We start from the raw sequence: 25632 nt of genomic DNA, 5'->3' as shown, positions 1-25632 counted from the left end.
CTCTCTTTGTAATCCGCATATTTCCGTTCCAACTTTCCTTTCTTTGTATTCATCACTGAAAATAAAAGAGTGATAAGAAATTGAAGTTTCTGTATTCCTTCATAATCTTTTTTTTAATCCATGAAGATTTCAGGAGTTGCCTCCAGACTTTTATCTTCGCGTTTTCTACTTAGTTCAAAACCGTGTCTTTAATGAATTCTGTTAAAATCTGTTAGAATCTTTTTTTTTGTTGAGCAGCTGTCCCCCTTCTACGAAAGACAACTATCAAAAGTTAAAACCTGTGCGAGCTAAGGATTAACGAGATCTTACCTTCAAATGTGTGATTCCTAACACTGGTTGGACGATAGGAAGTGAAAATCGATCGTCCGGCGGTTTGAACCACCGGTTTACTCAGCGGATGATTGAGTGAGTGGAGCAAACCATCCACGTCAACCCACCAGGCTACCGTCCATCTTCATATACAGGGTGTTTCCGGTACGAACCTTTAGAGGGTGATTCGTTAGGTGGAAAAAAGGTTCCTATGAACATATACCCGGGGTAGCTTCGTTTCTAAGATATAGTGCGTTGAAGTACAAAGAAAACGTATTAATAAAATATCATAACTATCCTTACACCGATTATCCGGTTAATCCGGCGGTTAATCAGCCCGAACTAGATTGAAGGTCCAGTGGCATCTCAGTAGACAACACAGCCAACAATACTAAGAAAAAAACGCCACTGATTTTTTTGTAGTTTTTAATTCTTTTGAATCAAGTAACTAAAAAAACAACTTTTAAGTCGCTTGTATTTTCTTCATATCAACTTTTGTTTTCGAGAAAAAAAATACTTCTAAAAACAATCCCTGGACAACATAAATTTAAACCAAAAGTAGATAAAAAAAGTTTCGACCTTGAAGTAAATGATCAAAATATCGACCTTCTGATAAAATACACGACTGCAATACATTTTTCATTGATTGTTTGACACGTTCAAAAATACCAATAGTATTCCTTATGACATTGCAATTGTCAATTATTTGATTCCTAAAGTCCTTCACACCTAGTACAGGAGTTTTATGATCAAGTTCCTTCAGATGACTCCATAAATTGAAATCTGAAGGGTCCATATCAGGACTGTGAGCTGGCCAATTTTGGGGAATTCAAGTCCATTCCAGCGATTAAGGTAGTTGATGTCAAGATGCTGACTGGCAAGACCACTAAAATTATTAATGTGTGCCATCATATTTATCAACCACCTGGAAAACACTGATCATTAATAGAAATTCAATTATGAGTGTTGAAAACGGTAACCAAATTGAAAGCTATTATTTGGACGCCATCTACATAAGTTTTTAGGATTAGTGTACCCCTTTTCATCATCTGTCACTGTAAACCATCTCTGTTACACTGGGATAGGAGACACTTTAAAAACACCAGTAAAACAAGAAATACGGTTTACTTGAGAGTTTCAATGTCGTTTTGCAACCCCAACTTCGAAATAAATTAATTAACAGGAGTACTAAATCAATATTGAAAATGAATGGTTACTGTATAATGAAATCAGAGTGTCGATGTTCTGAAACAGTAAAGTCAGACACATCGTTCTGTTCAATTTATTTCTGTTTTCATGAATTTACCTGTTTTTTGCTTGTCGCCAGTAAAATAGTCGTGACAATATCAGGCTCTCACATAACCTCAATTTCAAATTTGTAAAAAACAAATGCCTCTTTGGAAACAATTGCCGCAACACACTGTAAGATGTTTTGTATACGAAACCCAAATTCTTACTCTTATTGAAACTTGAGTCAGTTTGTGACCACTTGAATGAACAAACATGATCATTCATGATTCATGATTCATTTTTGCGTTCTCTTTAGCGGTTGTAATGTCACTGAAACTGGAAGGCAAATATAACTGCGTATTATCAGCTTAACGATGTATACAAATGGTTAAGACAAACTTATGGAAAATACTCATATATAGAGCAGAGAGTAGTGGACTCAAAACAGAGCATTGGGGAATCACCATTTCATAAAACAAATGGTACATCAGTTTTGAACCAGCATATTCAATAAATACTTTCATTTTATCAAGTAATTTTTGTAATTCAAAAATAAAATAAAAGAAATTATTCTCAGCAGACAGTGGAATGAGTTCCAAACGTTATTATCTGTGTATGTTGTTATTTCAATTGAAAATATTTAAGATTCACGTTTGTTTCGAAAAGTTCTGTGACGCTTTTATGGCACTCAAGAAGATTGATTATTTTTCAATATCTGTTTATTCTTTACGTAGTTATTGAGATAATTGGTTCGTAACTCGTTTCCCAAAAATAACAATTTCCAGAAAATAATTATAAAGCAATTTTAGAGTCCTGCAGTTATTCACTGATTTTTCCAGCATGTCCAGCCTCATGTCAACTACGCTATCAGCCTTCTCCATAAAAAGGTCATCGTTCGGTAAAGTGATTTTAACTCTGATGTATGTTTCACCACATTCCATGAATTGGGCCTTGCATTTGGTGCATTATATTTCATGCATGTCGAACAGGATTTTGATACCAATATCCAGGCCGTTTCACAAATGTTTGTGAATACATGAAAATGTGTATCATTGTAATTGAAAAATAATGGCAATTGGAAAAGCGACATTTCCACTCCAATTTCTAGTTCAACTGACAAAAATTGTTTACTTGTAATTGACGCTGAAAAAAAATTCAGATGGATGATGGAAAATCGGATATTATCTGTATGGATTACGAAATTTCAATAAATTTTCAATTTTGACTCGGAATCTAGTGACTTTTCTGCGAAATTTTTTGTAGCCCTTCTTCACCTTCTCAGAAATGTTTGGATTAGTGAAATGAATAAGCTTGTTCGGTATTTATATTCGCTTTTATTTGTCTCTGTTTCACACTGTATATATTAATATTTAGTTTGATGTTCAGTTGTTGTAACTAAAACAAGGATAATAAGAAAACTTTTTTGGCTGACATTGAATTTCAATATTTCGTTCTTCGAGACCGGACCTAACCTAGAATTTTCAGGTAAAACATAACATTCATTGGTTATTCTACGTCTTTACCGAATCAGCCTATTGAGACATGTCAAAAAATCGAAGAAGCGAGAGATTAGTAGAAAAACAGGAAAAGGAAGCGATTCCTATCAATAGTGAACAAGACATTTCTTCTCGTGGCTTACATTTGGAGCAGAGTAATGACATTGATGACGGAAACTCCACTTCTGAGTACTCACATACAGGCAGCAAGAAGTAAATGATGTCTGGTTCCTCTTCACTACTGATAGGAATCGCTTCCTTTTCCCGTTTTTCCAAGGCTGTCTTATACTTATTGCACAGAAAAGTTACCTTACTAACAAAAAAATAATAAAAATTGGACAAATTCCTTGTATCAACTGTAATAATTATCCTTGGAGGGGTAATCACTTGAGAGACAACTATGGCTTGATTATCATCGTAAAGTATTCCATAGTATCACTAGGACGGTTCAATAATGACAAAAGAATGCAATAGAGCAGTCAAAATGCTACCACGCCACTAGTAAGTGCCATGCATGGCCGTTAAAATAAAATTTCAAATTTCAAATCCTTCAAATGTTACTTCTGAATAAGTTTTATATATATTTTTCCTTTAAACCATAAAAATTTAATGTGTGACACTTTTCTACATAATGAAAAGTACTAAGTTTGTGTTTCTCAGTGAAACATTCGACTTTTTACTATAACCTCAAGTTAATGTCTTGATGAAGGGAATAAACATTCTCGAAAGCTCGACCATACAACAAAGAGTATTCTTTAAACAACAGCCCAGCAATTTTGACTGCATCCCCAACATTATTCCGTATTTCTATATATATATATATATATATATATATATATATATTGAACACGTAACAGCACACCTTGATAATGACAAATGAGATTTTGTCGAAACGTCGGTGAAATTATAGATAATATCACATACACGGATCAAATACCCGGAAAAACCAGTTGAGCATATTCCTATCCGTGAAAACTTCAGATTTCATATTCGATACCTTAACGGGGAGATGAGGTCAACTAAGAAGAAGAAGAACTCAGGTAAAACTCAACTACATTTAAATAGTAGGTAGTAGAGGGTTTATGGACTACTCTATCTCTGAACACGTAACGAATACCACTTTACCATTATAGTAAGAAGTGAGTTGAGCAAGGTCAACAAACTTCTGAACACGTAACAGCACACCTTGATGATGACAAATGAGATTTTGTCGAAACGTCGGTGAAATTAGAGATAATATCACATACACGGATCAAATACCCGGAAAAACCAGTTCAGCATATTCCTATCCGTGAAAACTTCAGATTTCATATATATATATATATATATATATATATATATATATATATATATATATATATATATAATTGTATTGTGAATTTCTATATTTCAGTTTGATTGACTTTTTTCCATGCTGTAGAGTCTCTGGAAATAAACTGATTTGATTTGATTTGATCATTAGGAGGCAGGGTTTGATTTTGGCGCCCCAAAAAAACCTCTCTCAAGATATTGAATCCGAAAATGCTACAAAACATTGAGAAAATATCTAGAACAAATAATAGCCGATTTGAAAATGAAGATTAAACGAAAAACCTCATACACGCGAACTAGATCAGTTCTTGAGGGGCAATTGTGCCTTCCTTCAATAAGAATAAAGTTCTCAACAAATAAAAAGTATATTCAAGTAGATGTGGCTATGCACAAATGTAGCTAATTGGGAATTTGCAGTAAACCTCTACAACTCCATAAGTGGAGCTATATAACCTCTTAGAAATCTGTATGATTTTCTTAATGGAAAAAATATTAGATATAATTTTTCAAGTCACCGATACGAATCGTGAATACAAGCAGGATTAAAGCTGGCAAGGGAGTTTCTTGAGAACCGCGTTATCTGGATTTAAACAGTTCGGAAAGTACAATATATACGGCAGAGAAGTCCTTAACCAACTCCTGAATATTTAAGGAGATTATGCCATGAAATAAGGGGAAAAAATGGCCAGAACATAAAGAGTCGCCAATAAAATGCTTACGGAATATAAATGCCCCTATTCAGCAGAAGAATTTCCCACTTATTTCAATACGAAGTTCTGGTAGTCTACAGGGATAATTTGGTTGAAGAATGCTGAAGGCATTGAAAGAAAAAAACATAATTTTTTGGGATATAACGAGATATGATTCATTTCAAAATATGACACAACATGTCATATTTTCTTCAGGTATCAATCAAACAGAGTATAAAATTGAATATTGCATCATATAGGTATGAAATGTGTCATAAAAAGGTGTCCAGGGTCGCTCAGCATCATCCTGGGCTCACCGGTATGAAATTTCGCTCAAAGTGGTTATTGCAACACAATGAAATTTTGAAAACTGTTAATCCTAAAATTCATCTTTCCAATATGACAGTAAATAATATTCCCTCACAGAACGTCTCTCAATTGATTGGAACAGACAAAAATGAAAAATATCACGTGTTTCCGTTCTTTTTCTCGATTCCAAACGCGATATATTCACTGAAAGCTCGAATAAATGAAAACCCAACGTGTTTTATAATTGGATCGGTACGTGTTATGAAAACAAACATTGAACTTCTCGTAAATAATTTTGAATGTACCTATTATCGTCCCCCTCAAAGCTGGAGGAGTTTCGAATTCTTCGCTACGACAGAAAATTCATTCATAAAATGAGGCGGATTATAAATTTTCTGCATGCGTAGTATATAGCCTACCGAGATATATTCAGTGATGGAAAGATAGACGTTAATTTACGCCTCGAGTTTTGTTGATTTAAATGTTTTAGGTAGATTTCATGGAGATTGGAGCTGTTTCCAGAGAACAGACAGATGAATAAACAGAGATTTTAATTATTTCTCTCTTTCGGGAAAAATTGAAACGGGGAATATCTCAATTTGGAATATATTTTTGTAAATTAATTTTCAGGTACTTATTTTAAATTCCATAAATGGCAAGTATGTTGAAATTTGTTACCTAACGAAGAGTTGCTTCAACAAGTAATCATAGGTTTCAAGCTATGTTATCCTGAAAAATACATCGGAATGGTTTTTCAAGTGCCTGAAACAATAAATTCCTTAAAAGCATTGAAAAGAGACCTAACCAACCTTGTGCTTGCTAGATGATCTCACACTTCTTGTTGTTGTTATATTCAAAATAATTTGTCGTTTCATCGATTCACGGAATAGACAGTTTGAACTATAAACCAGCAGATAAGTAGTCAACAGGTGTTGAAGTATTTTATTGTTGAACTGGGTTGGCCTGATTTGAATCATTGAATTTGATTTGAAAAAAATTTGACGAAAATTAAAATCATAAACCTATGAACTATGAACTATCGAACAAAACAGATAATACTGAAGAAGTGAAGCAAACATTTTAATTTGGAAGTTGAATTGAAAACATAAAAATAAAGTATAAATTAAAATTGAGTATTTTATAAAAAAATACAAATTTCTCAGTGGCTAATTTGTTCTTCAATTGTAAAAACACGCTCGACATCAACTTTTATATTTTTGTATCTATGTATAAAAATCAAGGAATAGAAAACTGAATATATTAATAAAAACTCTGTAGATCACTCTCGAATTCTTTTTTCAGCTGAAAGAACTTGTCTGCCATCCCGATCCATGCAAAAAATTTACAACTAGAAACAGTGAGAGATTCACTGTGTTGATTTTGAGGTTAAATCACCAATGCATTTTTCAATCCCCAATACAAGATAACACTTTGCATAATATTTCATCGAAAAAATTCTGAATATCAGCTAAATTTCTAATCCTAACATCATGGCATTTGAAAATTACTTCAGAGAACTCGCACGTATATTTTGTAGGACCTTTGAAAGAGTTCCTTCGTCTTGTTGTAAGTTGCTCAAGTTACGCTCATTTATTCAAATTTCTATTTTCTATTTTCGTAGATGCAGGATTCCTCAAACTATGTGTGTAGGATGAAATTTTGAAAGGTTCGTTTCTGTGCTTGTCTTCAGATGGACACGACGTAGTGGTGATCTGATCAGCAGGAAATATTTGTCTTTGTAACAAAGACAAAAAATAAACCTATTGCTAGGAATGAAAAACAGGGTAATAAAAACAAGTCACATTTCATTACGCAATGACAATCTCAAAAAACTTTTACAACTTTTCATTAACAGGGGTTACCCAAAAAAACTCTTACATAAATTAATCTACAATACGATTGAACTAGACCACATACCTTATTATGATAATGTGACTATCTTAGAACATGAATCCAATTGAAAAAAGAGAGCTTTTCTCGAAAAGACAAAGGTTTTCAAAGAACCAAATTCAATTAAGTATAGAAGTGACATAAATCATCTTGGCACAATTTATTCATATCTACCTCGCCCTCGCCCATATCGCCCTCTACAAGGGACTTCTAACAACTGATATAACCCTTCCAAAGAGTATATAATATTGGCAACCCTAGATAGTTGGTGTTTTCATATTATTTATTTTTCATCTCTCATTGTATGTTGGCAATGAGGTCAAAAAAATCACTGGCGAAAATTTCATTACTGTCAACTTCACATCATAGCCTATGGCTCCATGGGAGACTATGATTTAATAAATGGAAGGGATTACTAACCTCACTTTCGTAAGTGTCACACGTTTTACAATTTGTCAAAATAAATATCAACTCAATTATCAACTCATTGTAGAGTTCCTGATGAAGAGCCAATGAAGACTCGAAAGCCAGAACAGAAAAAAGAGTTCACTTATTTTACTATATAAATATATATATATATATATATATATATATATATATATATATATATATATATATATATTTGATTGATGCAACTAATTTTCCTTTATTTTGAGTATTTCAATATTAAATTCTACAAAAAGGATTTGAAGCTTTATATCTTCTATTAATTATCTGCGAGCGCTTTCGACACTTGGTAGTACTGTCATCTTCTGGTACTCCTCAAACTGAACTGGTTATCTTGTTGTCTGTCTCTTTATACGGTCAGAGTGTCTTAACTCAGGTATTTCAGGTACTTTAGGTAAATTTGCCTGTATTTGTTCTGCATCAGGTACTCTTCTTCGTGTTAGATCTTCTCTAGGAATGTGTATGGTTTTGTTTAATATATTGAATGTGAGATCTTGTTGTGTTTTGATTTGTACTTGTTCCTCGATAAGTGATTTATGACTGTTGAATTTATGGATGTTCAAGTTTTCCCAAATGTCCATGCGGTTTCCCTTGTTGATTTGTTTTATTAGTTTTATGTTCTCTGGTGGGGGGAAATTATGTTTGTTTTGTATGGCGTGTGTTGAACAAGGATCAAGCTACCCCAACAGACAAAACAACACAACGATGGACAGCATTTACGTACGTAGGACACCAAACCAAAAAACTAACAAACATCTTCAAACCACTGAACATCAACATCACATACAAGCCGAATACGAAGATAACACAAAAAATAAACAACTATGAAAAAGAAGAAGACAAAGACCAAAACGGGATATACAGTATACAATGCTCGGCGGCAACAAATTCTATATCGGCCAAACCAAGAAAAAACTGATCCAAAGGTACAATGAGCAAAAAAAGGCATACATAAATCCAACAGTATATAAATCAAACCTTGCAACACACGCCATACAAAACAAACATAATTTCCCCCCACCAGAGAACATAAAATAATAAAACAAATCAACAAGGGAAACCGTATGGACATTTGGGAAAACTTGAACATCCATAAATTCAACAGTCATAAATCACTTATCGAGGAACAAGTACAAATCAAAACACAACAAGATCTCACATTCAATATATTAAACAAAACCATACACATTCCTAGAGAAGATCTAACACGAAGAAGAGTACCTGATGCAGAACAAATACAGACAAATTTACCTAAAGTACCTGAAATACCTGAGTTAAGTTAGAATTATATAATAGATAATTATGAACATAAATATAATATTAATTTACGAGTGAGAAGTGCAAATGTACAACGGTATAATAGGAAAGTATAACAGATTTTGAACGTAGGATAACGTTCGGATACTGATATCAAGTAGCTTCAAGTCAATGAAGATTTGATGGGCAGAATAGTCATTTTTTTGGTACATTATTTTAGGTATTTTTCTCTGTAGTACTTCAGCTTTTTCAATGGATATCGAAAATACCACCCAAGCTCAGTAAAACAATTGAATAAGCTATGGCTAATGGAAGCTCGATATGACACATCCTGTATAACACAGCATCAAATAGTAGTAGACAACATTTTCGTGTCACATTCTGTTAATTGATGGTTTTGTAGAGTTCTTCCAGGCTTTGTTTCTAAAAATAAACTCCTAACTGGACGTCTAACTGACAATCGGTTACAAATACTCACAAGCTATCTATTTTTGTTATTTATTGGCACCACTGCTGGCATAGTAAAAACTGTTACAGCCAGTTTGAAACTGAAGCGGAACTTTCTGAAATTAAATGAAGAAAAGAACAGAGCGCGGGAGGGGTTTCCAAACAGAATTAATTATCTCGGAGATTCTTGAATTGATTTAATTTTGCTTTGTCTTTTGATGTCACAGTATCGGTAATTCAGTACGACTAATTTGATTTGGGTTATTAAAATGTGGTACACATTTTAATAATTCAATCTGGTACTAGTAAAATTTGTCTTCATAACAAAATGATCTGTTTTATCGCTGCATCGTTATTTTGTATTTGATTACATCAAATCGATATTTTATTATGTGAACTGACTAATATAATAATGATAATTACGATAATAGTAATAATAATAATTAATGACTTTCTGTTATAATACCTAATATTGGTAATGATGCAAAGGTACCATTTCTGGATGTTATAGGTATGAGAAACGCTAATAAGAGTTTAGAATTTGATGTGTATAGAAAAAGTATTAGCCCTTTCAGATATATCACTGATAGCTATCACCATACACTGCCGAAGTCTCGATTAGACAGGACAAAATCCGAACTGGTGAGATATGGTCGAATAGAACATCTAGTAATGAACGTTTCGTCTTTTCGTCATCAGTGTAATGGTTGGTGACTGCGAAGATAAAGATTGTACCTCTCAGCAAAGACTAACTCAAACAAGGAACATGTTTCTAGTATGAGAAGTCTGAGTATCAGTAATCACAGAATTAAAATCACAGGTAGAAACAATATAAAGTTACCTGGCGAATTTTGTACTGCTTTAAAATTATTGAATGTTTCTTAAGTTATTAGCTGAGTTATAATCATTCCTTCATACTAATACAATACAAAAAACTGTCAGAAAATATATTTCATAGCTGAACTGCATACTACTTGTAGTCATTCGATAATCATTACAGAAATATCACTGAGTCAGATGATTTCGACCCTCAAACAGTAGTAAAGCAGTTTAAACATCAAACAGAAGATTTACTACAAAAATAGTAGCCCTGGAAACACTGAGCACAATGATCTCTTGCTATTTCTTCTTTATCTGCAGTGGATTCATTTTCAATACTCCGTAGCATTATATTGCTCGCAATATTGTCTCTACTGACATTTTACTAAAAAAACTGAGATACTATGGATTTGTAGGCATAGCACACAATCTACTAGCATCATAGTAAATGAGAGAAAGCAATGTGTATCATACAATGAAGAACTTAGTAGCTCACAAACGATATTGAATGATGTTCCACAAGGTAGTGTGCTTGGGCCACTACTCTTCTTGATTTATATTAATGACCTGCCAAATTCAATGACAATGTTCACAATGCTATTTGCCGATGATACTTCCTTCGCCATTCGCAAAAGAAATATTGAAGAGTCATCATAATTAGAAAAGCGAGTTATTCAAGAAGCTACGGACTGGTTTAATGCGAATAGCCTATGTGTGAATAAAAGCAAGACACAAATAGTTATGTTCTAGCTGTCCCATAATCTCTCAAATAATGTGAAATGTCTTATTATAACCATTGATTCAAAGTTAACTTGGACACCCCATATTAACAAACTAGCAAAAATTCTCTCATGCAAGGTCCATGCAATCAGGCAGATAAAAAATAAAGTCGGTAATGAAGCTGCCCATCCGCTTATCATGCAATGTTTCATAGTTCCTTAATTTATGGATTAATAAACGGGGGCACATCTGTTCATATCCCGAGAATAGGTCAAATGGAGAGCTGCTAGAATTGGTTTATCAAGTTCAATATATCAACTCTGCCATCATGTGTAATATACTGCAATTTGATACACATTCGAAAAAAATCCACAATATTTACAATTTACAATATTAGAGCATCAAACCAAAGACTAGAAATAACAAGGAGATGTAACTCATACATATCATTGTACAACTCACTGCTCCAATCAAGCCTTACTAATTTCAAACGGAAACTGAAAAAACATCTCTCAGCTTTACAGAGTTACTAACGTCAATGTAGGTACTGTCTCTATGTATCTTTATTTTTACATTTTTATTTTTACATTTATATATTTATTTACTTTATTTTGTTCCTGTATCATATACAATTTTTATGTAGTACCTACTCCTTTTCGGTAATTTCAATTGTAAGTTACATTTATTTTATACATTATTGACTTGTCATAGCACCAAGGTGTAATAACTTGACCAAAAAAAAATCTAATCTAATACTGTGATGAAGATTGTTCAATTTGCTTCTATTGTGTATTCATTTGCGCTCAATCACAAATAACATAACCTCAATTGAATTTGGACTCATCATAACAACTGTCATAACCTGCCAAGATGAACGTCGTGTTTGATCGATCTTCAATTTTTTTCCTTAATTCTTCAAATGGTTCAGTTGTTATTCTGATATCACACACACAGCAACGATTCTAACATATCACACATCATGAACTAACCAAGGTGGTCCCATAAGTACCCGGCTTGACCTAGAGATGGCGGTAAGTGTTTGAATCACCAAGCAACGTCTGAGTTGGTAGCAAATTGCCAAAAATGACTCTCCTCAATGGGAAGACTCAACAAATTTCCTCTGGTCTAGATACCTAGCTACACTGGCCTAGAATCACTAAGACTGCTGACTCCATTGCAAAGTGCTGTAAGTAGCCTCACCGGTACAGAACCTGTCGTTAGCATTGCTTTACATTTTGCCAAATAAACATTGGATACTTGGATAGCAAAAAGTTCTAAAGACTTCTGGCAAAATCTTCCTGGATTGGCTCACTCCAAGGCGTTTATTTAGCTTGATACCAAACAGTTGTTGGACTACGTAGGGATGAAGTACCATGTCTATCAGGCCTTTCTACAGTTCACTGTGGGCTGACTCATCTTATGCAGAGACTTGGACTGTCGGAAGACAGTGTGTGTCGCCTCTGTTTGTAAAATGATGAAACGGCTGAGCATATACCTTTTTGTCTGCCCCGCTGTGGACCAAATCAGTTTTTCAGAGTTTGGTAGAACCACATTTCTACCATCTGCCTTCAAATATCATTCACCACAATAAAACCTTGCGAGTTGCGGTGCAGACACACTCATTTTTTATACGACCCAACCTAATCTTAACCCACCAGAAATCTTTATTACCGTCATTTCACACCCACATGACCCATCAAACAAATAACCCATTCAGAATAGTACAGCTTGTCGCCACAAACGACCATTTCAGCGTTCAGATCAATAAGAATTCCACTAAATTCCCGCAACAGTCTCAAGAGGTGACAAGCATTAATTTTTAGCACATCACGCTTGCGGCAAACTACTTCCACAGTCATCGTCAACGTAGTGTTACACTCCTGAAATGTGATATCCTCGCGAAATTTGTTGTGTCTCTTGTCTCATAATGTTCTAGTAATTAAACGTGAGTACATAGACTCGGAGTTCAAACATTTGAACGAGCCGGGGATCTTTGAACGTCGTCTTCATCCCGCGATAATATCTTGGAAAATATAGTCGTGCAGCAGCTTTCAGTTTATTCGGAATTAAAGTATATTAAACCTTAATTTCAGATATGAAACATTTCATGAAACTCTTCATAGGATATTTAGGTACTGTGCGGTAATGAGGAAGCTAAATTAGTTGATAGAAAGATTGATATTCTCAAAGAGCTCTGAAAACTAAATATTGAAAAAACTACGAAGTACATTATCGAAATTCCAATATTTAGCGAATATTCTAAAAATTAATCAGCTACGAATATTATATTATGCCCTAGTTGAACCCCATTTGAATTATTGAATATTAGCTTGAGAAGCGGCTACAAATGAGTATGCCAAACATTTGGAAAAAATAAAAAAGTGGATCATTGAGATAATATTTAAGAAACCATATACTTACCCCCCTAATAAATTATACCGCAAAACAAAACTATTTGATCTTTGGCTATTATATTTTCTATCAGCTATATCGCGACAGCATGCACGCAGAAATACACTGATAGCCATAAATTATAACTACAGTACACGTCACAAAAGCAATTCCTCTATTATTCCAAGACCAGAAAAAAACTTCCAAGACATTATGTTCACTTGGGACCTAAATTATGTAGCTTGATCCCTCGAAAAATAAAAAAATACAATCCTCGTCATGAAGAAAAAAGATTTGAAACTTTCTATGTTAAACTGTTTAATGTATAAGTTTGAAAATGTCCTTATAGGACGAATTGCAGTAACGTTAGTTACAAATGAAAGTGGTTCTATAAACTACTATGAGGATTCTTCTGATAATACTCCTACGATATTTTATATCTTCTAGCAACAACATAATTTCTGATTTTATATTTGCAACACTATTGTTAAATTTCATATTCAAAACATTTTTTTTATGAATTGAAGGAATTATATTTTTAGGAGTGATTAATTTTTGGGAAAGAAAGTTTTTGGCTTTCTACTACTCCATCTTGATACAAGAAATATTGGGAATCTTCCAAAGAAAGGAAGGAAGTAATCGATTTGAAAATAAGTAAATATATACATGGATGAGCAGATCATGCAAAGAAGCAACTTTCAAACACAAACTAGAAGAAAGCCCTCCTGAATAGCAAATTTGTTTGTCTGGATGCTGGTCGTTGAAAATATTAGCGTCTTCGCGCATTGTTTTATAACCATCACCACACATTAAAACTAATTCTTCCTTTTCAGTTAACGTCAATAATACTGGGCGAGGCATTTTTAATTAAGGACAGATATGAAAACGTTTCAAAAGCAAGTTTTAAGAAGTCACACTATCAAACTACAGTGTTGGTTTAGGGTGGATGTGTTTTTTATTCATCGCTATCCGCGATAGCTTTTGGATTGTTTTTTAATATATTTTCTAGTTGAGGCTTCGTTGTCAGAATAAAAGAAATTGTATACTTTTATTGGCAGTTTATTCATATGAACATTTAGTTAGTAAAGTATTCGCCTCATTAAAAAGAGTATTTGTTTTATCTAGAGTTCTGTTAAATATCGTTACAACAAACATGAAGTTAACGGTCACCTAAAAAAATACAAATCCAAGTAAATTTCACAAATACACTTTAATTTGATAAAAAATACTTCGAACTGATTTGATTGTGGCTACTTCAATTACATAATAAATCAAAATAGTAAAAATATGTGTCATACGGGGGTAATTCAAAAATTTCTGAAAGAAAAAAATCGAATAGCAGGCCATGACTTTCTATCTGAACATAACTCTTAATTCTAAGCAACTTTTCTCCCCAATATATTTCTATATTTTTTGAAATAAGAGTACTTTACTCTTGAATGAACTTTAAATTTTTTGGCCTATCCTGTATGGTATTTGTCATAAAGGTACACTTGGTATAGTTTGGGAACATGCACCAACTTTTGTCAGGAATAAAATTTTCTGAGAAATCGATAATAAAAAAGTTTCCCATTTGTTGCGGACTTAGTGGTCCACACTCTATATTGAGTAGAACTGGTCCAAGTACCTCACCTAGGGACACACCACACAACACAAGTCTATTCTCCGACGAGTTTATTACCTATTCTCATCTTCACTTCGTATCCCAATGACTTCCAAAATATTGAGGAGTGTATTATGGTCAACCGATAGACTATATGGATTCATTCAGACACCCATATATATTCTGTGTCAATTTCTTCATCAAATCTAGAATACATAATTTCTCTCTGGAACCGTGTTGTGACTGTGGATATCAGCTTATGCTTTGTAAGAAATGTATTTAATTAGTCTATTTGGAATAACTTCGCTAGAGAACTCCAAAAAGTTGAAATTGCTGATCATAGTAGTAACGAAACCAAAAAACCAACTTCTGAATGACTAAATCCGAAGACGAAATTTCATTAGTACGGCACAGCCCCCAAATCCCGCGGCGGCAGCTCATTTTACGACACCTCAAACTTCCGAAATTTATGTTTTCATCACGTTTTTCCAATGCAGGCAATGTTTGTGATTTACCTATTCACAAATCCCTGAAGCCGGAGTACAAGAAACTCGAGCTCAAACAGAACTTCCTGAAACTATATCTTGGAGAGTCGAACTAAGTCCGAAGTTTCGGCTCCATAAATCAATATCTCGCCAAGTAGGCCGCTATCTCTATTTTATTTATCAATGAAGATTTAGTACTCTCGGCTGAGTCGCTAAAGGAGTCGAATTTTACGAGCAGTCGGCATAAGGACGAACTTTACGTGTCTACGGATTTTTCATGAACAATTCCGTTCTAAAAATAAGTTCGGCAAACTCCCCGAAATCTCCTGGTAATGTCTCCCGCGTCGTCGGGAACCGTAAAATTGTTCAGTCAATCTTCTTACGTACTTTCGGTTTATATCATGTAAACAAGGATATGGAGTTTTTATGTATTCGCAAATTGAAATTTTCAATGAAATCAGCGAGGAAGTTCATGGATGTCTCAAGGCGAACGGGCCATAAACATTATTCATTGAAATGCAAGGTTAGAAATTCTCTACAATACACCAATCTGCAGATTGGTAGTATTCTTCGACCTTTGAACCAGTACTCGAATAATCGTTGAAAGAGTTTCGAATCTTTTTCTTCAAAAAATATGGAGAAAACATTTTATTCGGGATGGTGGTGATTTTCAGCTCCTATACTTTCATTATTACCATTTTCAAGCCCATAGAATAGTTCAAAGTCGGAATGAAACAATGCTCAACTTATTCAAACCAAAATTTATCTACATTTTCAAATTTTTAATCTGTTATTTAGAGATTGTTCATCGTAACTACAGCAGTAAATAATATCTTGTGGATACTACATGAGCTGAACAGTCTCGGGACTAAAAAATAGATGGCGCTAGTCGTATCGCATTAAAAGTTTTTTCAGTTAGTATTAACCTTCAAAAAAAAAACTGTTGAAAATTTATGATATTCAGTGGACGTCCAAATTAGGCAGTAACACCAAAAAACATGAAAAAATTGACACCATTTTTTGAATGATCGAAAATCAAAGTTGTGTGAGTTAGCTGACATTGTAAACTCAACGAAAGAACGTATTGGCTTGACATTGCATGAGCATTTGACTATGAAAAAGTTCTGTTCAAAGTGGGTGTCGCGCGAGCTCACTATTTATCAAAAACAAGAATGTCTAGATTATTATGAGCAGTGTTTGGAGCTGTTCCGCCAGAAAAATTCCATCCTGAAGTGGATTTCCACTTCACCAACCAATGAAACATTGTTGTTGTCATACGTGAGGTATATTAAATATAAGAAAATATATCAAGAACTACTATTTGCCACAAATTTATAGACGGATACAATAGGAGAAACCATATACAATACACTGGAAAAATGTTGTGATGAGAAAGAAATTCCACTGAAGAATATTATGTCAGCTATGACAGGACGTCATAGCGTACTTAAAAAATAAAATTCCAGATGTACTCGCTGTACATTGCGTCATTCATAGGCAACATTTGGTTACGAAAAATTTGAGTGAGCGCCTGTCTCAATCACTGCAATGTATCATCAAAGCAGTCAATAAAATCCGAAACAGTTCTTTATATGACAGATTATTTAATTAGCTTTGTGTTGCTAATTATGAAGATTTCAACGGATTGCTATTTCACACAGAAGTGCGTTGGTTATCAAGAGGTAACTAACTGTCTGACTCGATTTTACAATCTCTTTGACTCTGTAATAGAGTTCTTAGGCAACAAAGACAAAGAATTGCACAACAACCTCATCACTTCAAAGAATGACATTGCGTACTTGACAGACCTGTATTAATTATTCAATGATGTCAATCTCCAACTTTAATTTGATTAAAAGAAAAAGTGACATTGCTGCTTTTATTGCCAGATTGCTCTTATACATGAATAATATCGGCAACAACGATTTGCTTGTTTACTGCCAACATTTGTAGAATCAACACAGCCAGATCACTCCAGCTGGAAGAAGAACTCATAGAACTGATAGCGAACGAGGAAATAAAAATGAAATTAAAAAGTGGGTACCAAGAAGTTTGGCTACAAAAGCCACTACCGCAATTATACCCTGGATTGTGGTCCATCGTTCAACGATTCATGATAGCATTCCCATCATCGTATTTGTGTGAACTTGGATTTAGTGCTGTAGCAACGTTGCTAATTAAAAAGAGAAATCGGTTGCAGATTACCGAACGCGGTGACTTACGGCTGTTTTTGAGTAAATTCGAACCTGATATTAACAAACTTTTTGAAAATCATCAAATTCATTCGGTGACGTCGCCAGCGCAAAATCCTCACCAAACAGGGACTTTTTCGGGGTGCATTTGACGTTCTCGGATATCATGTGGATTGTTATCGTACCTAATTCGACAATTTTGTTTGTTTACCTACCTATTCATCCATAAGTGGGCCTCATGATTTTTCGATGAAAATTAGTGTCAGTTGCCAACTACTCCAGAGTCCATTCAGTGAACACACGTCGTTGTCTATGGTTGTTTACCATCAGTTCCTGGGTCAATTTCGACTCTCTTGGATTCTCCTGGACACTCTCACAGACAGCGGCGATGGTTCCGGCAGATCTTATGTTCGTCGACGTAATAGTGTTAGTTGATCGTTTTCTCAAAGCATCCCATTCTAAGAAGTTCAAGAATGACATACAACATGACGGCAGGTAGAATAGGGTCAATTCACCAAATTCAGGCACAGGTATGATAATACCTGGATAGGTATGATAATACCTGTACCTTTATTTGCCACAGACTACCTGTATCAACATAAACACGCTTCATATAATTTACCTAAGCCAGGTACAGGTAGTTGCACACTAAACTACCTCAGAAGTCAACATAAATACGCGTTACTCAGCCGTAATATCCAGTCATCGGAGATATAAACCAAGGAGAAAGATCCGAGTTTTATCATTGATAAAATGGTAGAAAAAGTTATCACTGACGATTCAGCAAGTCTATTGTCATCTTCAGTAGTACTCGTAACGAAAAGGTTGTATTAATTAGCTTTCGTTGGGCGGATTATTACCCTTCGCGAATTCAAAGTGGTTTTCTACCCTCTATCTGAAGAACGGTTATTGAAAAGTCAAGGTTTATCCCAAAGATAGACACCAAACCTCAATTGCTGGGTTTTCAGCACCCTGCTCAGATGAACGAATCAATTCTGATCACAGTAGTACCAGAAGTGTTTCATAATCTCTAAATATTCAGTGACACTTTTTGAAAGTCGCTCTTACTTCATGAGAAAACCTATAATGCATACCTGTACTGCTTTTTCATGATCAGAAGAAAATAAATTTGAATTCATTGAATTTATAAAAACTTCCATTGCATAGTCAACATAAGCTGAAATCTTTCGCGTCGTAAATTCAAACAATTTGGATGCATTAGAAAATAAGCTCCCTAACATGCAAAACTGCAATATGATGAAAATGAACCGCATTTCCCTGCGAACGATCCTGACCTAGTTTACTACAGAATATTACGTTTCATTAGTTGTTTACCTCTGCTTTTTTTCTACTTCATGTTATGTGAACTCACGAAGGATATGAAGGTTGATCCAATGTTCCCCTTGATGATTCAAATTAAATTAAATGTACAGTAGTTTGAAAGTTGTAATAAAATAAATAGTTCGCTACTTTTCTCTCACATCTGAAATGTGAAAATTTTGTTCCTGACTCACGCTTTGTCAATGAAGTTGTCATTTCAGGATGACTGTGACTATCCAAACCCTGATCAGGTGATATCTCAATTCAAAGGCCATTTAACAGTGCAGCTAAGATAATTAATTGAGAAAAAATATTTCAGTTTTTTGAGAAGTTACAGCATGTTGGATTCGAAATGACGTCAATTTAGAAAAGGAATATTTTCAAGACAAATTAGTTTTCAAAAAAAGAAGAATTTCAGCTTTCTACTTCTGTATCTTCAAACAAAATATATGATTAACTTCCAAAGAAATATTATTTCGGAAACTTATATGAATGTTCAAAATTTTCTATGCAGCAAAATAGTAGAAATTCAATTACAATTCAATTTTTCCACTGCCTCACGAATGTTGAAATGACAAACGTCTTCACAACAACAAACTCCTTTTCAGTATCATTCCAGATCAAAAATACTGTCTCTCGACGCGAGTTTTGCCAATCAAGTTAGGTTATTCATCTTCTGAAGGTGCTCCTGATACATAATCTCAGTCTATTCCAGTATTTTTGTTCTGATATGAAAGAGTGATTTCAATAGAGTTAAGTTGAGGTTAAGTAGAACAACAGTTCACTTGTATTACCACTATCATTTTCCTGTAATGAAAATTTTATTGTATAAAACTATTAATAACTTGCTAGTGGAGATAACAAAGACGAATCATTATTATTATGATATTTCAACATCAGAGTTTCCAGTTATACCTACCGAGTTCAAAATTGTAGTAACAATTGGGGTTCCCCAAGGCTCGACCATTGACCAACTCTTCTTCACAATTTATGCAAATGATATCACTTGCTAATCAGAAAGTCACAAGTCTTTCTACGCAAAGAAAACTGGAATATACCCCATTGCTGTGTCTAATCATCACAATCTCCATGTCGATCAAAACCCTAGATATAACTGATGGTTTTCTCCACTGAATACAGGTATAGTCTACACTTTGCAAAAACCTTCCCAACTGTTTTTATATTCTACAAGCTGGTCTTCTACAAACAGTTTTTTTCCCACTAGGCTTTAGACTTATCATAACCTTGGACCTCATTTGGTTCCATCACATATTGTTGACGTGCCAACCATTCCTTCGGGAACTTTAATAGGACTAACCTTGTTTTTGGATGCGTTGTTTTGAACGGGGCTTGAACTACGCGATCAAAACCCATGGAAAAATGATCAGTGTTAAGACACACGTATGACCTACAGTGACATCAGATAGTCTGACCACCTTCCAGATTTCTAAGAGATCTTGTCTTTCTTTTTTGGATTCTCAAATACGATGATTATGACATACATGGGTATGAGAAAACAATTCACAGAAGAAACAGCGACAAACTTTTCATACAACCCTATCTTTGACAATTGGAATAACATTTATGATGATATAGTTTGTTTGCAGAAGTTCTTGTATAATTTCCTCGAATACCAGTATTTCAATTTCAATGAACTGTCCACATTTATTTGTTTATTTAGCAGTAGGCTTCAGAAGGGCTTTCATCACAAGTTCATGTATGTGAAAGTATTAAATTATTGTTATCGAGCTAATACAAATCATGTCCAACTTTCTAAAAACAATAAAGTTTGAGCTAGTGAAATTGAAATATTTGTCTTGTTCGCAGTATTCAAAGAGGGTTAAAATTTGAAATTTCAGAGTAAAGATTGCTACTTTTTTGTTGTGTCCTACAACAAAATTCAATCTCGAGAGCTGAAACCAATTAAAATTTTCGGTATCTCATTCATTCTTTGAGGTTTATCCATAACTCACATGTATAGTTTTCATTGCAGTTTTCGAAATCACTGTTCAGTTCGTTCAGCATCAGAACATTGAGTAATTTCAGTCAGTCAGTTGACTTCAACAAATCATTAGCGGTTCTAAAATTGGAAAACCATAAAACGGTTTCCTCGTAGTGTTACGTTATTGAGAATAGTATTCTGTACATACCTATAATTAGTTCAGCTTTAAATGAGCACGACGATTCTGAAAAAAAAATCAATTTATTCTGAGTGAGCTGTTATGATCTCAAATATGTTAATTTAGTGAGGCAGGAGAATAACTTAGGAATATATATTGAGAACAGAGTGACGTATGTTGCATTATGCCAGCGAATATTGTTTTTGCCGAAAAAATATTTCTATTAATAGTTTTTCGTTGTATTATTAATCCTTATTGAAATCTTCTACATCATAATGGGATTCACAGTACCGATACATTGTCAAGAATGGAGTAAAGTATTAATATACAATATGGTCAGCTTTTTGGCTGAAATATCATCCACCATTTTATCGTTTTCAATCCTAGAAACTATTTTGTGTGCTTTTTGTTTTGAAGTGCTAACTGGATTATAATTCAACTTTTTATAATATTTGGTGTCACTAATTAATTCAGCACTTTTAGTGGAATAATCATCTTTGAACATTATCACTATCACATTGTCTTTGTCACTTCTTACTACATAGATTTCAGGGTGTTGTTTTAAAAAGGATTTGCATTGGTCAAAAGTTTTCCTTAGGAAATGGTAATCATCTGAATTTTATTGAAGAAAATTTGTGATGATATTTGTACATTTAGCACGATGAATATCCTCGTCATCCTTGTCAATATTGAAAAGTATATTTTCCAAATCTTCAAGAAAGTTAGAAAGATTGATTTCTTTTGTTAAAGGACAAATTCCAAACTTTAGACCAAGATCCAGAAAACGTTTAATATCCGGAGGTATTTCAACGTTTGTGAGTTTCTTTATCCATTATTCTTGTATCTCAATTGAGAGAAACTCATTATTTTAAAGATTATCAAATTCATTTCTGTCTTTTTGTTTCATTTTGTAAAATAGAGAATTATATTTAATTTTAAGCCTTCGTTCATATTCTTCAAAAGTGCACCACTTTTATTACACCACTGTGTATTGAAAGTTCTGTCATTTTTCTTCACATAAGAAAACCGTTTCAAATAAAAAATTGCAAGAACAATATTCCATAAAACTTCTCAATAAACTCATCACTGATTATACAGTGCTTTTCAAATAAAAGTATCCACCTTCAATAACTTTTGTAATACTGGTATTTAGGAAAAATCCAAAAACACGTCAATTTATGTTGGAAGGGGCAAGCATTATGGCTTATTTAAACTTAGTGGAAAAGCCACCCCCTCACCCCTAGCATCATCACTTTTTTTTAAATTACTTCTTATATTTTTTTATGTAAAATTTGGATACTCCTCTTTGAGCTGATTTCAAAAATGTATAATACTTGTAGGTTAAAGTGGTTAGTTTATGAGATAAACAATTTTTCTTTTAATAGCACAAATTTTACTTATTTTTTACTTTCACCTTATTTGCCTGTAATAAAATGGGTTGTACAACAGTTCAAACTCTTTAATCTTTTTAACTGTGCTATTTATTATGAAGTTACAATAAGTGTTCAAAATTAGTACCATTCACTTCCATACAATGGTATAATCTATTTTGAAATGCCTCTCTGACATTGCTTAATACGGCTGGATTTAATTGTCGACATTCATTTTTCTATCCTCTCTCGTAAATCATCCAGAGATACTGGTTGGGTAGCATAAACTTTTGTTTTTAAATACCCCCATAAAAAGAAGTCTAGGGGTGTTAAATCCGGTGACCTAGGTGGCCACTCCATCATCTGCCCTCTTCTACCTATCCAACGAGCGGGGAATGTTTCGTTTAAAAATTGTTGGACAGGCATAGCATAGTGTGGGGGAGCTCCGTCTTGTTGAAATACCAGTAAATCTTCGGAAAGGTTATCATCATTTTCTATTATTGTTGTAATACGTGGGTCAAACCCTTCCCTGAGTAACTCAAGATATGGTTCACCATTTAAATTTCCGTTGATGAAGAAAGGTCCGACAATGTGGTCACCTAGAATACCACACCAAACGTTTAACTTTTGAGGGATGTTGTGTATGAAATTCACGCATTATATGTGGATCACTTTCAGCCCAATATCTACAATATGGCCTATTTACTAAGCCATTTAATGAAAATGAGCATTCATCAGAAAAGCAAATATTGTTTAACAATTGTGGATTGTTACTGATAAATTGCGTCATTGATTCGCAAAACTCTAGACGACGATCAAAATCATCTTCATTCAACTCGTGCACCAACTTAACTTTGTATGGGTGGTACTTGAATTTATGTAGAACTCGGAAAACTGTAGAAGATGAAACACCGATCGCTCTACTTATTGTTGACAACGATTGGGGTTGTTGAGCCTCTAAGCTGACTTGCCCTAAAATTGCCACTTGGATTGCTTCGTTATTTACGAGTCCCTCTCGCTTATGCACTTTATTGCAAACAGACCCTGTTGTGGTAAATTTCTCCATCAGTTGAATTACATACTTATGAGTTGCATGTCTTCCATCATGTAATTCGTCAAATATTCTAGCAGCAGCTCTTGCACAATTATTATTTTGGTAGTATAAACCTACAATTTCAATTCTTTCTTGCAAGAGTAAACCATTTCAGCGAAACAAAATAAATAATGTATCAAAGTACACTATCAATTGTGACTACAAGTGAATGATAGAAGAAGCAAAAAGGAGATAGAAAAGCGGAATGGTGAAAGGTCTATCATGTTATTGATTTTGAAAAAGATGTGATTGCAATTTGATTTCAAACTGAGAGCGTGGAAAGTTTTTAAAAAGTTCAGGAATAGCATTGAAAATTGTAGGTGTTAATGAGCCTCTAAACGTGATGTTAATATTATAAACGTCGGTTCTAAATGTCACTTTTCTGTGAAGGTACGAAGGGACTTTATATAAAAGAACCTTATGATAGAGAGAGGAAACATGTAGCTTTCTCCTATATTTCTATATTTAGCCATCCAACTTCCTTGAGCTTGTGAGACATTCTGTTTCATCATCCTATTCCAAATATATGCCTCAAACAACAATTCTGGACTTTCCGAATCTCTCGTTTATAATGACTTGTCAGATTCGGCACATAAAGAGTATCAAATTCATTTGTGCTAGCACTAAGGTCGCACATAACTTTTGTTCAATTCCATTGCCAGGCAGTGTCCATCACCATATATCAGTTTGAGGGAGGTATAGGCTCATTGAATAAGTTTGTTGGTTCCTGGCTTCACCAACCACATCAAGTGTATCTGTATTTACATGAATTTCAACTGAATTGATGATTTTACTCATGTAGATTTTCGATCCAAAAATGATAAAATTGAGTGTCGCATAAAGATGCACAGTACATGTTTTAAGTTTCTTTAGCAACGTTGATGAGTGTATAGTAAAGAGCAGTAGCCAAAAACTGATTCTTATAGTACTCGTTTTCTTCCTACGTTCCAGAAAATTGACAGAGTTATCAGATAACCTCACCTAATATAATATATTCAGTATGAGTTCATGATTCAAGGTATCGAATGCTCTGCTATTTGATTCAATCAAATGCGGTATCAGCCTATATTTATTGATGTAACGCGGATCTACGACTATGAGATGATGAATGAATTAACTTCCTACAGAGGGTTTGCCCCTGTTTGACTATGGATGATTCTAATAAAGTTTTTCATTTATCTCCCCCCAAAACAAAACGGGATCCACCCTTACCTGCGGTTACTAAGTATTTTGAATTACAATTCAGCTATGAAAACTATATACGAAATAAAACAACCGTTTCCAAAGGAAACGCTCAAATTGATTTCACGAATTCTAATGACATTAAGAATTCCTGACACGAGTTCGTAGATTCTCGGCATCATAGTATTCAGGAACATGCTTCCCAAGCTGACCTTTTAGCTTTTATTTCTCATATGTAGTTTCTGTATGCCTTGAAATTACACCCAGTTATATTTTTGTGCAACTTATTTCCAGTGTTTCTTGCAGTTTTTATGCTTTTTTTACCGATATTATGATCGAGCTCTGCATTTCCGTTGTATCGAAATGCATGTGGATTCGATGAGACTATGAAGTCTCTCCCTCATTTTCACATTTGACAGAGTGTCTGGTTAGTTTGTTTTTATTGCGCAGCTACCGGTCAAGTGCATGTCAAAGTAGTGGGGGGTAATTAGCTCTTTCCCAAAATCAAAAAGGTAGGCAAACAACTGATTGATAGTTTGTTCGATTGATGACTTATTTATTTTGTAGAAATTCATGTTGAATATAGAATAAAGAAAATACGTTTGTCTAGTTTCTACTGTGTTTATTTATTCGTTACGACCGGTTTCGGCTTACAAGGCCATTTTCAAGTAACTACCACAAATTGTCAAGTTGCGTCTTAAATAGTGTGGACAGGTATCTGCTCTAGGTACCTGACTTAACACGTTACCAATATATCACGATTACCAACTATTGGATGGATCCTGAAATTCCTAAATTCAAAATGGGCGAGCTGCATAGATCTAGTAGGTCGTTGAGCGTTTTGAACTTGGGGTCCTTGTACAATTTATTTATTTCTAACGCTTCCAATGAATTCATCTCCCTTCCTTTGTTACATGTATGAAAAATTTTCATGTTTCCTTTATCTATTGTA

At 34.1% G+C, this 25632-nt stretch overlaps 1 protein-coding gene across 6 annotated transcripts in view; it reads right to left on the bottom strand.

The window, feature by feature from the left end:
- LOC111509630 (pseudouridylate synthase RPUSD2) overlaps window positions 1-25632 on the bottom strand; it is a 321032-nt gene that overhangs the window by 232732 nt on the left and 62668 nt on the right. For 2 of the 6 annotated variants that reach the window (XM_074169317.1, XM_074169319.1), the window contains exon 2: window positions 21066-21101. The exons of the other annotated variants lie outside the window; for them this stretch is intronic. The gene's annotated coding sequence lies outside the window, so the exon portion shown is untranslated. The remainder of the gene's footprint in view (window positions 1-21065; window positions 21102-25632) is intronic. 6 annotated transcript variants of the gene reach the window in all.

Source organism: Leptinotarsa decemlineata, unplaced genomic scaffold (assembly GCF_025532065.1).
Source record: "Leptinotarsa decemlineata unplaced genomic scaffold, Ldec_3_MD MMD2_P_RNA_scaffold_5, whole genome shotgun sequence".
Classification (NCBI taxonomy): domain Eukaryota; kingdom Metazoa; phylum Arthropoda; class Insecta; order Coleoptera; family Chrysomelidae; genus Leptinotarsa; species Leptinotarsa decemlineata.
Note: the sequence above shows the minus strand (reverse complement) of the source record. Positions and strands in the feature narration are given on the sequence as shown.